Consider the following 12,095-nt stretch of genomic DNA (forward strand, 5'->3'; position numbering starts at 1 on the left):
GACCACAAGGAACAGGTGGCACAGGACTAGGAGCAGGAGGAAAAACAGGGAGAGAAGAAGGATGGGCAAGAGGAGGAACAGAGCACAGGAACAAGATACCGAACAGGAGGAGGAGAACAAACATGTGAAAGAAGAGAAAAGAAGTGGAGGAAGAGGAGTAGGACAAGAAGGAGGAGGAGGAGGTAGAGGGGCAGGAAGAGGAGAATGAGGAAGAAAATGGAGAAGGAGAATGAAGAGGAATGGGAACAGGAGGAGGAGGAAGACAGAGAGAAGGAAGAGGAGGATGACATACGGGATGAAGAGGAACAGAACAAAGAGGAGGCAGTGGAGGAGGTGGGGGAGAAAGGGGAAAAGAAGGAGGATGAGAAGCAACAAGAGGATGAGCAAGAGGTTGAACAGGAGAAGGACGACTAACAGGAGAAGAGGATTAGGGTGAAGTTGTGGAGGAGGAGTGGGAGGAAGGGGGAGGAAGAGGACAACTAGAGCAACAACAAACAGGAGGACAGACAGAAGGAGGAGAAGAAGGGTAAAAGAATGACAATGAAGAGGAGTAGGAACAGGCGGTGGAGGAAGACAACCAGGCCCAGTAAGACGGGCAGAAGAGGAGGAAGCAGTGCGAGCTAAATGTTCTGAGGCACATGTACAGCAACGGACAATGAGAAATTACAAATAAATATACTTGGAAACACGTCCCCATGGTCGCCTTTTTTTCCTTTTTCCCTTCCAGGTGACACTGGTCAAGCCCCAGGCACCTGCAGCCAGTCGCTGTACACAGCTCCCCTAATGCTGGATATCTGATACACGTTTAATAAAAGAACGCACCCCCAGAGATTTTGTCTGTTCACCTTGAGCTGCGGAGAAGGTGTTTATGTGGGTGAGGACAATCTGCTTTCTCCCTTTAATTTTTACACCTCAGTAAAAACACTGCATGATTCAGACTAGAGGACAGCACGGAATTCAAAGGGTAAGCGACCAAGAAGGCTCCAACCACACATTTTCACCTGATTGCCTTAAAAACCCCTGAGTTTGGATCCCGATTGCCCACTTCAGCCTGGAATAGGCCCATTCCTCATCTGAAAGCTACTGCATGCTGGCTGAGGACAGACACAATCCACACAGAGAGCAATGAGAGCTCATCCCTGCGCTCCCCTCAGTCACATTTCCTTGGAAAACTTCTTTGACGGGTTGTTTGAAAACCTGTAACTGCAAGAACCAGGAAGAAAACTTCCCTGATGGGTTGACTGGAACTTCCCAGCTGTGGTAAAACCACCCTCCCGCCGTACTTCCATTTCACAAGAGCCAGCAGCACAGCTTGCGTGGGGGGAAGGCACCAGGAAGACCTTGGGGCCGAGAAACGAGCACAAGCATCTGCCAAGGGAGCTGCGTCCAACCAGGAGCGCTCCCCATTGCTTCTCTGACAACAAAGCCCCGGTGAGTGCTCCCACCACGAGGGAGAAACAACTTCCACTTCTGCAAACCCCTGTTGATGAAAGACTGCCAACAGAGATGGGGCCGTCCAGGAGTACGAGAACCACATGAAGGCCAGAAGAAAGCCAAGGCACCTGCTCTGACCGCCCCCCTCCAAAGCGTGGCGGCCTCCTGTCAGAGAGGAGGCAACTCTACCTTCCCCTGCCCTGCTGGCGTGAAACATCGGTCTCCAGATGTCAGGGCTCGGGCTGCCGACACTTGGCGTACCAGCAGGAACGCTTTGGCCTATGTGCCCAGTGTTCCCAGAGCTTTCTGCTGGCCTTTGCACAGCTCACAGCCCAGGAAAGGTGCGTCTCGGGCCACCACCTGCTTTTCAGTTTGCCATCCCGACCAAGCCAAGCTGTGATACGAGAACTTTGGTCCTCCCTGTCTCCCAAGGAAAGCTAGAGATGGCTTGATCACCATCGAGCTCCTGTGGGATAGAAAGAAAACTTGTCAGGCAGCAGGCGCATCCTGTTGTGTAGGCTTTGAACTAGCCTGGTGAAAAAGCTGACCAGCAGATTATGCTACGTAAGAAAAAGCTCCTACGTGAAGATGGCTTTGAAGACACGTGCAAGAGAACTTGACCGACAGTGACCTTGCCTATGCAGGTGGGTCTGCTGTTAGAAGAGACCAGACAGAAACGAGCTGAAAGTGGCAAAGTTGCAACAAAATAGTGCAAACACAGCTAATAAATAGGCATTTAGCCTGCTTGCATGCGGGAGTTGTGTGGACAAACACTCGAAAGGGAATGGTAACAGGTGATCTCACGGCCAAAGCCAAGAGGGTTTTTTAGACTGTAAAAATGAATATGTGAGTAGCCTTCAGATTGCATATAAGGAGTCAAGCATTCTTATGGGGGATACTTCTCAGGCTCCCAGCTGAGAGGCACCTTTATGGCTGACAATAAAAAGGGGGTTCATCTAGTGTGTACATCTGCTACCTTCTTTCCTGTACCCACGCGTGAACTCAAAGAGAAGAAAAGCGCAAGCAAATCCATTTTGGTAAAAGTTGAGGTCAACATTTAAACAACAAAATGAACAGTTATGCTGGCCCTTCCTTACATCTTGATTGTACCTTCCTTTGACCTCTAACTAAGCACATTCCCTTCTACCCACAGTCTTTCCTCCCAGACACACAGCTCTCTTACATAAGAAACATAAGCTACAAAAGAAAAAAAAACTGCTTTGGTGAAGACCAAAACACCCATCATTTTCTCAAACTCTTCACTGCCCCATCTGACAGTCAAGGGATAGGATCTCCTAAAGGCTCTTGCATAGGCACTGCCCTGAAAACCCCGCACTGCTTCTCTACCAGTGCACAAAGAGATTAGCAGGGGTTTCATTTTTGAGTCGATGTAGACAGTTTCTGAAATTAGACAAGTAAACTTTAACAAGGATAACTGTATTGGTTTTGTTTGGCAAGGTTTTGGTAGCGGGGGGGGGGTTACAGGGGTGGCTTCTGTAAGAAACTGCTGGAAGCTTCCCCTGTGTTCGAGAGAGAGCGAGCCCATACTAGCCGGCTCTGAGACGGACCCGCCACTGGCCAAGGCCGAGCCAATCAGTGATAGTGGTAACGCCTCTGTGATAACATTTTTAAGAAGGAAAAAAGTTGGGACGGAGAGAAACTGCCGCCGGAGTGAGGACTGAGAACATGTAAGAGAAACAAGCCTGTGGCCACCAAGGTCAGTGCAGAAGGAGGGGGAGGAGATGCTCCAGGCGCCGGAGCAGAGATTCCCCTGCAGCCCGTGGTGAAGACCCTGGTGAGGCAGGCTGTCCCCCTGCAGTCCAGGGAGGTCCACGGTGGAGCAGATCTCCACCTGTAGCCCGTGGAGGACCCCACGCCGGAGCAGGTGGGTTCCCGAAGGAGGCTGTGACCCCGTGGGAACCCCGCGCTGGAGCAGGTTCCTGGCAGGACCTGCGGATCTGTGGAGAGAGGAGCCCACGGAGCAGGCTTTCTGGCAGGACTTGTGACCCCGTGGGGGACCCGCGCTGGAGCAGTGTGCTCCTGAAGGACTGCACACCGTGGAATGGACCCATGCTGGAGCAGTTCGTGAAGAACTGCAGCCCGTGGGAATGGCCCACGTTGGAGGAGTTCGTGGAGGACTGTCTCCTGTGGGTGGGACCCCACGCTGGAGCAGGGGAAGAGTGTGATCAGCCCTCGTCCTGAGGAGGTGAAGCGGCAGAAAATAACGTGTGATGACCATAAACCCCATCCCTGTCCCCCTGTGCCGCTGGGGGGGCTTGGTGGTGAAATCCGGGAGGGTAGTTGTGCCCAGGAAGAACGGAGGGGTGGTGGGAAGGTGTTCTGAGATTTCATTTTACTTCTCATTACCTTGCTCTGGTTGATTTGTAATAAATTGAGTATGTTTTGCAAATTGAGTCTGTTTTGCCCGTGACGGTAATAGTGAATGATCTCTCCTGTCCTTATCTCGACCCGCGAGCCTTTTGTTATATTTTCTCTCCCCTATCCAGCTGAGGATGGGGGAGTGATAGAACGGCTTTGGTGGGCACCTGGTGTTCAGCCAGGGTTAACCCATCACCCTTTGCCTTCCATCTGGCAACCAACAGGGATGCGGACCCGGCAGCACAGATCAGTGCCAGGCACAAACCACCACCCTACACACAGGGAAAGCACGACAAGTCAGATGCAATATCCAGTAATCGCAAAAAAATGGCTCTTGACATCAGTTCTCCGTATGATCACGTTAGTTCTTTTACTCAGACACAGAAATCAGGAGTGATTTCTTTGTCTTTTGCTGAAGTAGACTTTCAAGTAGATATTGCCAAAGAATGCAAAAGCAACCAAAAAAAAAGGTTAAAGCAGGTACTTGCATCCTCACTAGCTGCATATCATTGAAGCGTTTCTCACATTCTCTTCTCTACTCTAAAGGGTCCCCACTTCAGATGCACTTGAGTTACATTACCGTTAAGCACACACCACTAGCAGACATTTCTCTAGACTGAAGGCTGACAGCAGTGTACAAGGACAGCTGTCCTGGGTTTGGCTGGGATAGAATTCATTTTCTTTCTAGTAGCCAGTAAAGTGTTATGTTTGGGTTCAGCTGGTAACACACTGATTTTTTCAGTTGTTGCTAAGTAGTATTTATGCTAAGGCAAGGATTTTCCAGCTTCTCATGCCCAGCCAGCAAGAAGGCTGGAGGGGCACAAGAAGTTGGGAGGTGACACAGCCAGGACAGCTGAGCCAAACTAGCCAAAGGGGTATTGCATACTGTGTGACGTCATGTGCAGTATATAAACTGCGGGGAGTTGGGCGGAGGGGGTGAGCTGCTGCTTGGGATCTAACTGGGCATCGGTCAGCGAGTGGTGAGCAATTGTACTGTGCATCACTTGTTTTGTAGATTCCAATCCTTTCAATGTTATTAATGTCATTTTATTATTGTTACTATTATCATTAATTAGTTTCTTCTTTTCTGTTCTATTAAACTGTTCTTATCTCAACTCACAAGTTTTTCTTTTTTTCCCCCCAATCCTCTCCCCCATCCTACTGGGTGGGAGGTGGGGGGGGGGGGAAGTGAGCAAGCGGCTGCCTGGTGCTTAGTTGCTGGGTGGGCTTAAACACTGACAACAGTCCTTTCTGGACATCTCACTCCTGGGTAGAAATCCTAGACACTTCCTTTAAGGAAGGAAATCCAGAGAGCTACAATAAGCTTTTTAAACCAAGCACCGCAAATAAGAAGCTGTCGTGGTTTAACCCCAGCTGAGATTGACATAAGAACAGTTTAATAGAACAGAAGAGAAGAAACTAATTGATGATCATGATAACAATAATACAATTGCAATAGTGATAATAATAAAGATTGGAATATACAAGTGATGCACAAGGCAATTGCTCACCACACACCGACTGACACCCAGTTAGTCCCCAAGTGGCAACTCCTCCCACCCCCACTCCCCCCAGCTTATATACTGGGCATGACATCACATGGTAGGGAATACCCCGGTGGCCACTTTGGCTCAGCTGTCCTGGCTGTGTCCCCTCCCAACTTCTTGTGCCCCTCCAGCCTTCTTGCTGACTGGGCATGAGAAGCTGCAAAACCCTTGACTTGGTATAAATACTACTTAGCAACAACTGAAAACGTCAGTGTGTTATCAACATTCTTCTCATACTGATCCCAAAACACAGCACTATACCAGCTACTAGGAAGACAACTCTATCCCAGCCGAAACCAGGACACAAGCAAACAGACAGACAACAAATGACAGGTAAAACTCTGAGGCACAAATGAGGAACAAAAGGTCTCCCATTCAGTCCACTACCCTTCACAAAACAGAAGCGGCTTAAAGAAATGCCTGCAAAGAAACTGCAGATGGAAGATGACTCTGGTAAGTCCAGTACAAGCGACCAACGTGGAAACAGCAGTGATGACCCTCCTCCTGCTCCCCCTACGAGCTCTTCACCTGCCACGTGAAGAGGCAAAACCAAGGATGATCGAATTGGAGCTGACAAGAAATTGCCCCCCCCAAATCCAAAATGATCAAGAAATCTATTTGAAATGGCAAGGTTCACGTCCACTGTCATGGATGATGAACCTCACCCTAAGCACACATTGTGCCCTGAGGTAGGAGCCAAGGACTGCATGAAGTCACCACCACGAGCACATGTTCAAACCCAAAGCATCCAGAACGCACAGACAAACCTCCACCATTTCTCAGCAATGCTTCAAGTCACGCGACACTCAGTCCAGCACTTTACAAAACGTCACTGAACTTAACGATAGCAGCCTCCCCGCAGGTTTTTTACTCATGAGCAAAAACCAAAGAGCCACGTTCCCTTGGGAAACCCTTGTCCTTCCGTGTGGCTGGTGTCTTCCCATAGCTCTTCCTCAAGGCAGGAGAAATGACCATGAATTTGGAAGTCCACATACATTCAGAAGTACACTTCGTCCTCTGGCAGTCATTACCTATGGGCCAGAAAACCTCTCACCTCTCCCCACAATTGCCCGTCAGACATCTGGCAGTCATCTTCCATTAACCGCAAGTCCTCCCTACCTACCTACCTACACACCAACCCACCAGAAATGAGTCAGACCGCACCAGAACTGCCACTGCCCAACCACGGCGGCACTGGCAAGCCCTCCTCAGGCCGGAATGCCTGAGAAACATCCCTGCGCTGCTCCGGATCTCACCAAAACCAGGGGTGGAGGAAGGCTGCTTTGGTGGCCTCCAAGAGAACCAGCTCACCTGGGCTGCTCTGCGGCCACCGGGCACCTTTGCTGTCAGGCAGGTCCCAGCGTTGCTGTCACGTGCAATTGGCTGTCACCTCCGTGCAGGATGCTCTCCAGCAGACAGCACGTCTCTTGCTCTCCCTGCGGACAAGATCAAAAGGTAGCAATGAGGGTTTGCTTTGCCCCATCCCCAGGGTGCCACAAGAGAGACCTGCCACCCCCAAATCAGCTGTGTGACGTGGACACCCCGTACGAGCTGCAGAGATGGGTCAGGACTGGCTGGGGGGAGCGGGCAAGCCATTCTGTCACGCAGCCTGCGCTGGCAGAAAGCAGAGCTGAGAGAACGGGGGAAGCCCAGGGCAGCCGGCGGTGGGGCCCAGCAGAGTGCAGCGCCTGCAGAAATGCCCGGGTCCTTGAGACTCTGCCCCAGGGCTGCAGCACGGGGCCGACACCAGCTGGGGCTTCACTGGGAAAAACCAGGCAGGGCTGACCCTGGCAGCCTGCACGCATACCCAGCCCTGGGATTTGACAACCTGTCCCTCTGCCTATCGCTGCCACAGGATTCAGAAAGCAGTGCCGCCGGCCCTGCCGTGGTCCTGAGCCACCGCTTGACAGATGGGTCTTCAGCCAGCAGGCCTAAAAAGAGGAAAAACTGCCCAGAATTAAGCTGTGCTCAAGTGTTTGCAGGCAGCACGGTTTTCTGAGGTACCTGGTGGTGCCACTCCTGGGGAGCACTCAAGAAACAAGGGCGGCCGCTTGTACCTGCAGGCAGGTGGTGGAGTGTGTGCAGCGTGAGTGAGCGGTGGTTTGTGTGGCTGTTGAATGGGTTCGGGCCTTAAATGTGTCCAGCGTGCTACGCCTGGTTCCTTCTTCCTTGCAGGTGGTCTTTAGAGCGGAAACAGGTTTTTTTAAAAGCAAAACCAACAAGCAAACAAACAAAAACACAGCTGGGTAAGCTTTTTCCCCCCAGCTGGCCTTTTTTTCCCCCGTCCTGAACACTCGGCAAGGTGGTGACTGTCACCAGTGTCAGGGCGCAGGACTGGGCCCCAGGCAGGGCTTTTGCAGGCAGCACATTTCTCGAGGCTCCTGGGGAGTGCTCAAGAAATGGGGGCAGCTGCCCAGAACTGCTCTTTGTGGTCCCTCCCCATCACTCTCTGTCCAGCCCCCTGCCCCCAGTTGTTATGCCTCCCGCTCTCTCTTTAGTCCATCGCTGTTTTCTTCCTCCTCTTTCTTTCTTTCTCTGACTCTCTGCCTGTATTTTCTAATCCCTCTCCGGCTGTCCCAGAGCCCCGTGCTATTTTTTCCTTTCTCCGCACCTCTCTGTCCCGCTCCCTGTACAAGGAAGGAAGGAAAATGACGGTACGGCCACGCAGAGCGTGTGTGCGCACGTGCAGGGCTGTGTACCTAGGAAGCCTCGTGTTGTAAGAGCTGCAAGGCACCAGCGTGTTCTCTTGGGTGGAGGACAGTCGAGTGAGTGGAGCTACAGAAGAGGAAAGGAGGAAAGGACAGACAGATGAGGGAAAGAAGTGCCTGAACTCTAAACTTTGCCTGGCAGGGCAGAGAGCAGGAACTCGGGCGAGTCCTGGGCCCTTGGGGTCACGTCACCCCTCTTCTGTGTCCCAGTCCCTCCCTGCCCCATCCCCTTTCCCTCCGCGTAAGTTTTCTTGCTCCCCGGTTGTCACGTCCCACCTGTGGGGAGGGGGGAAGGGACCGAGATCTGCAAAACCCCTCCGTGTGGATTAAGGTGAGGTTACACTCCAGGTCCACACACAGACACCCACTTTGAGGGGAGAAGCCTAGAGAACGAATATTCTGTCAACATTGGCCCCCTCACAGGTCTAGCTTCTACCGAAGCGATGTGGCTCTCTGGGAAACCAAGGTTAAGGCCTTGCCTTAACAACTTGAAGAGAAAGGGGGGTGGGGGGAGAGAGCTCACCAGCCCCGGCTCCAGCGTCGCAACTGCCAGCCGGGGAATTCGGTGTCGGGAGGGAGTGAGACAGGGTGTTTCTCACTCCTGCCTGCCCCTGTTTGTCGGCCCCAGGTCCTGGCCTTCTGGAAGCTTCTCCCGCCCCTGTTCCAGGAGTGGCCGAGACCCCCGTCAGTCAGGAGAAGGGACGCCGGGCCCCTCCCCGCGACGTCCATGTTGGGTCTCTCGGGGCGTTGCCCAGGCTCTCAGGACCGTCCCTTGGGGCTCGACCCTCACACCTGGACCTCTCCTCCTCTCTGGGACGGGGCTCTGCTCCCTGACCCCCCTTTCCCTCTCCTCCAAGGCTCTCTCTTCCTCTGCCACCCCACCTCTCCCTGGACTTGCCTCGGCTTTTCCCTCTTTCCTGCTCCCCGGCCCTCGGTCTTGCCGTCAGTCCGTGGATAATCCAAAGTTTTACTGAAGCAAGCAGCAAACAGGCAAAACAGCGCTGGGCGGCCGGGCAGTCTCCGCTCTACCAAGGGCGCGCCCACCCTCCCTTCAGAGTCCCCCTTTTATAGTTTTTTTGTTGCTGGGTTAGAGTCCAGAGTCCGGGCCCACGTGGGCTTGTTTAGTATCTCTGGTGCCTTGTTACTGGGGGAGTCGTAGTCTTCTTCTGTGCTTCTGGTCATCTGGAGCATGCGTACTTTCAAATACATCCTTATTAGGCACTGAAAGCTAATACAGCTTGCTGGCTTAGCAAGACATTGCAGTTACAAAGTTTCCAATCGCACCTGCTTGCAAAGGCCAACACTGCCCTGCAAAAACTGACGCACTGTGCAAGGCTTTACAGAACCGGTTTGATTAACAAACACATAAAATAAATTTATCACAATCGGCACCCCTCTCTTCTGTCCCATCATCTCTCTGGCCTGTTCCCTGCCCTGAACCTGAACCCCACCCCCCCGGCCCAGGACCCCCGAAATCCTCTCGGGCCCCTGCCATCCCCAGCATCCCCCCGCAGTGGGACCCCCATGTCCCCAGCACCGTCACAGCCCCCAGTGTCCTCATTCCCCGCCATGACGCAGGTGCCCTCCCCTCCCGCCATGACACGGTGTCCTTGTCCCCCCCAAATGTCCTTGGGTCCCCTCCTGCCCCCCGACGGTGTCCCCCAGGACATGGTGTCCCCTGTGCCCCTCCGGCCATGGTGGCACTGTCCCCATGTCCCCACAGCCACAGCGTCCCCATGCCGGCATTGTCCGCAGGGCATGCTGTCCCCCATGTCCCCATCCCCAGGGTGGTGTCCCCAGGGTGGTGTCCCCCATGTCCCCATCCCCAGGGTGGTGTCCCTTGCCCTGGGGTAGGGTGTCCCCAGGCTGTCCCCAGGGTGCCCCCCTGCGTGTCTCCATGGTGTCCCCCCCAGTGTCTCCGTGTCCCCAGGTGTGGGAGATCAGCTTGCTCTTCCCTAGGGGGGGTGGGCTCTTGGTGGCAGCGCATGGCACTGGTGGCCCTGCAGGACGGGGGTGCTGCGGGGGCGGTCCCATGGGTGCTGGGGGGACATCGGGGGGGGGTCCCATGGCTGCTGGAGGATGCCCACCTCTGCTCCCTGCACGCCCGCTGCGTCACCCTCAACCCGGAGGACCTGCAGCTGGCCTGGTGCCAGCAGGGGCTGGAGGTGGGGGTGGTCTGAGGGACACCCCCACCCACTGCAGGCAACCCAATACATGGGTGTTGTTGAACTGCCCCCCCGGGGGGTTGCTGTTGCTGCTGGGGTGGGTCTGGCAGGGGGGCCATGGGTGCTGGGGGGGACATTGGGGGGTCCTATGGGTGCTGGGGGGACCTCTGAGGGGGTGCTAGGGGTGCTGGGGGGGGACCCTACGTGCCAGGAAGGGGGCCTGGGGTGGGGCCGTGGGTGCTGAGCGGGTCTTATGGGAGATGGGGGGGGGGGTCCTCAGGGTGCTGAGAGGGCTCTAGGAGGGTCCCGTGGGTGCAGGGCGGGGGTTGGGGCACCTCTTCCTTGGGGGTGCAGTTTGGGGGGGATGGGGGTACTGAGGGGGTGATGGAGGGTGTGGCTGGGGGCGGGGCTTCAAGGGGGTGTGGCTTCCCGGGTCCCCCCTCGAATATAGGCACTCCTCCGGGGTGCACCCCACGTTGCCCCCCCCCCAGGAATGGCAGTCGCGCTGCTGCTGCTGGTAAAGGGCGGGGGGGGGGCAGGGGTCTGCTGGGCGCTGCACCTCCACCGCCTCACCTGCCGGCACGGGCCGTCCTGCACGTGTGCCTGGGGGGGCAGTGAGTTTGGGGGGCACCCCAAAGCTGACACCCCCCACCCAAACCCCCAAACCTGCCTCTGCACCCCCCGCAAACCACAACCTACCCCTTGGGGACCCCCAGACACTGATCCCCCCCCAGCCACCCCCAAACCTGCCCCGGGACCCCCACCCCCCCCCCATCCCATTAGGGACCCCAAAATCACCCTTAGAGCCCCTCCCATCCCCCTCGGGTGCCCCGAAACCCTCTTAAAGAACCCCAATATCCCCTCAGGACCCTGCAACATTCCCCTGGAGTCCCCCAATATCCACAATACGCCCTTAGAGATCCCCAAAGCTCCCTTAGTGCCCCACCCTAGCACACCCCAATATCCTCTCTAGGGACCCCAATACCATCTTGGGACCCTCAAACCCTCTTAGGGACCCCAAACCCCCTTAGGCTCCCCAAAACCCCCTTAGGACCCCCAATGCCACCCATGGGGACCCCAAAACCCCCTTAAAGGCCCCTTATATCTCCCTGGGACACCTCAATACCCTCTAAACGTCTCCTATATTCCTCTGGGCCACCCCAAAACCCCTTCAGGGTCCCCAAACCCCTGCTTAGGGCCCCCCAGGACCCCGCTGGAGACACCAACACTCCCCCCGAAACTATGCTCTCACATGGGGGGGGGCCTGGACCCCTTAGGGACCCCTCTATCCCCCTGGGACACCCCAAAACTCCCTTGGAGACCCCCAAAACCTGCCTGGGACCATCCCCCCCAAGCCTCACTTAGGGCCCCCCAAAGCCCCCTTCGACCACCTGTATCCCCTTAGGACACCCTAAAATCCCCTTAAGGTACCACAGAACTCCCTTGGGGTCTCCCAATACCCCCCTGTGCCCCCAAACCCCCTTCTGACACCCCCCCCACCACCACCCCGCAGGAGCTGTGTTCCCACAGTGGGCCCCTGTCACGACCAGGGCTGGACAGACCAGGGGGTCCTGTTGAATTCGGCATTCCCTCAGGCTAAATTAAGGTGAAACTGAACTTGGGAGGTAGAACAGGAGGCGGTGGGCTTTCTCACAACAGGAGTTGGAGCGGAGCTACCTCAGGGACCCGTGTCGCCTGTGGTGACCATGTCCATCACTTCAGGGCAGAAGGAGATCCCTCCCGTTGGGTCAGGAGGTTCAGAGCAGACCCCCTTGCTTTCTAGGCTCCTTCTCAGAGAAGAGCCTGGGGGCGGCTGAATCCACTCCCAGTCCCAGACTTGGTCAGCGGTTTATCCCTTTATA

The sequence above is a fragment of the Accipiter gentilis genome, unplaced genomic scaffold (genome assembly GCF_929443795.1).
Source record: "Accipiter gentilis unplaced genomic scaffold, bAccGen1.1, whole genome shotgun sequence".
NCBI lineage: Eukaryota > Metazoa > Chordata > Aves > Accipitriformes > Accipitridae > Astur > Astur gentilis.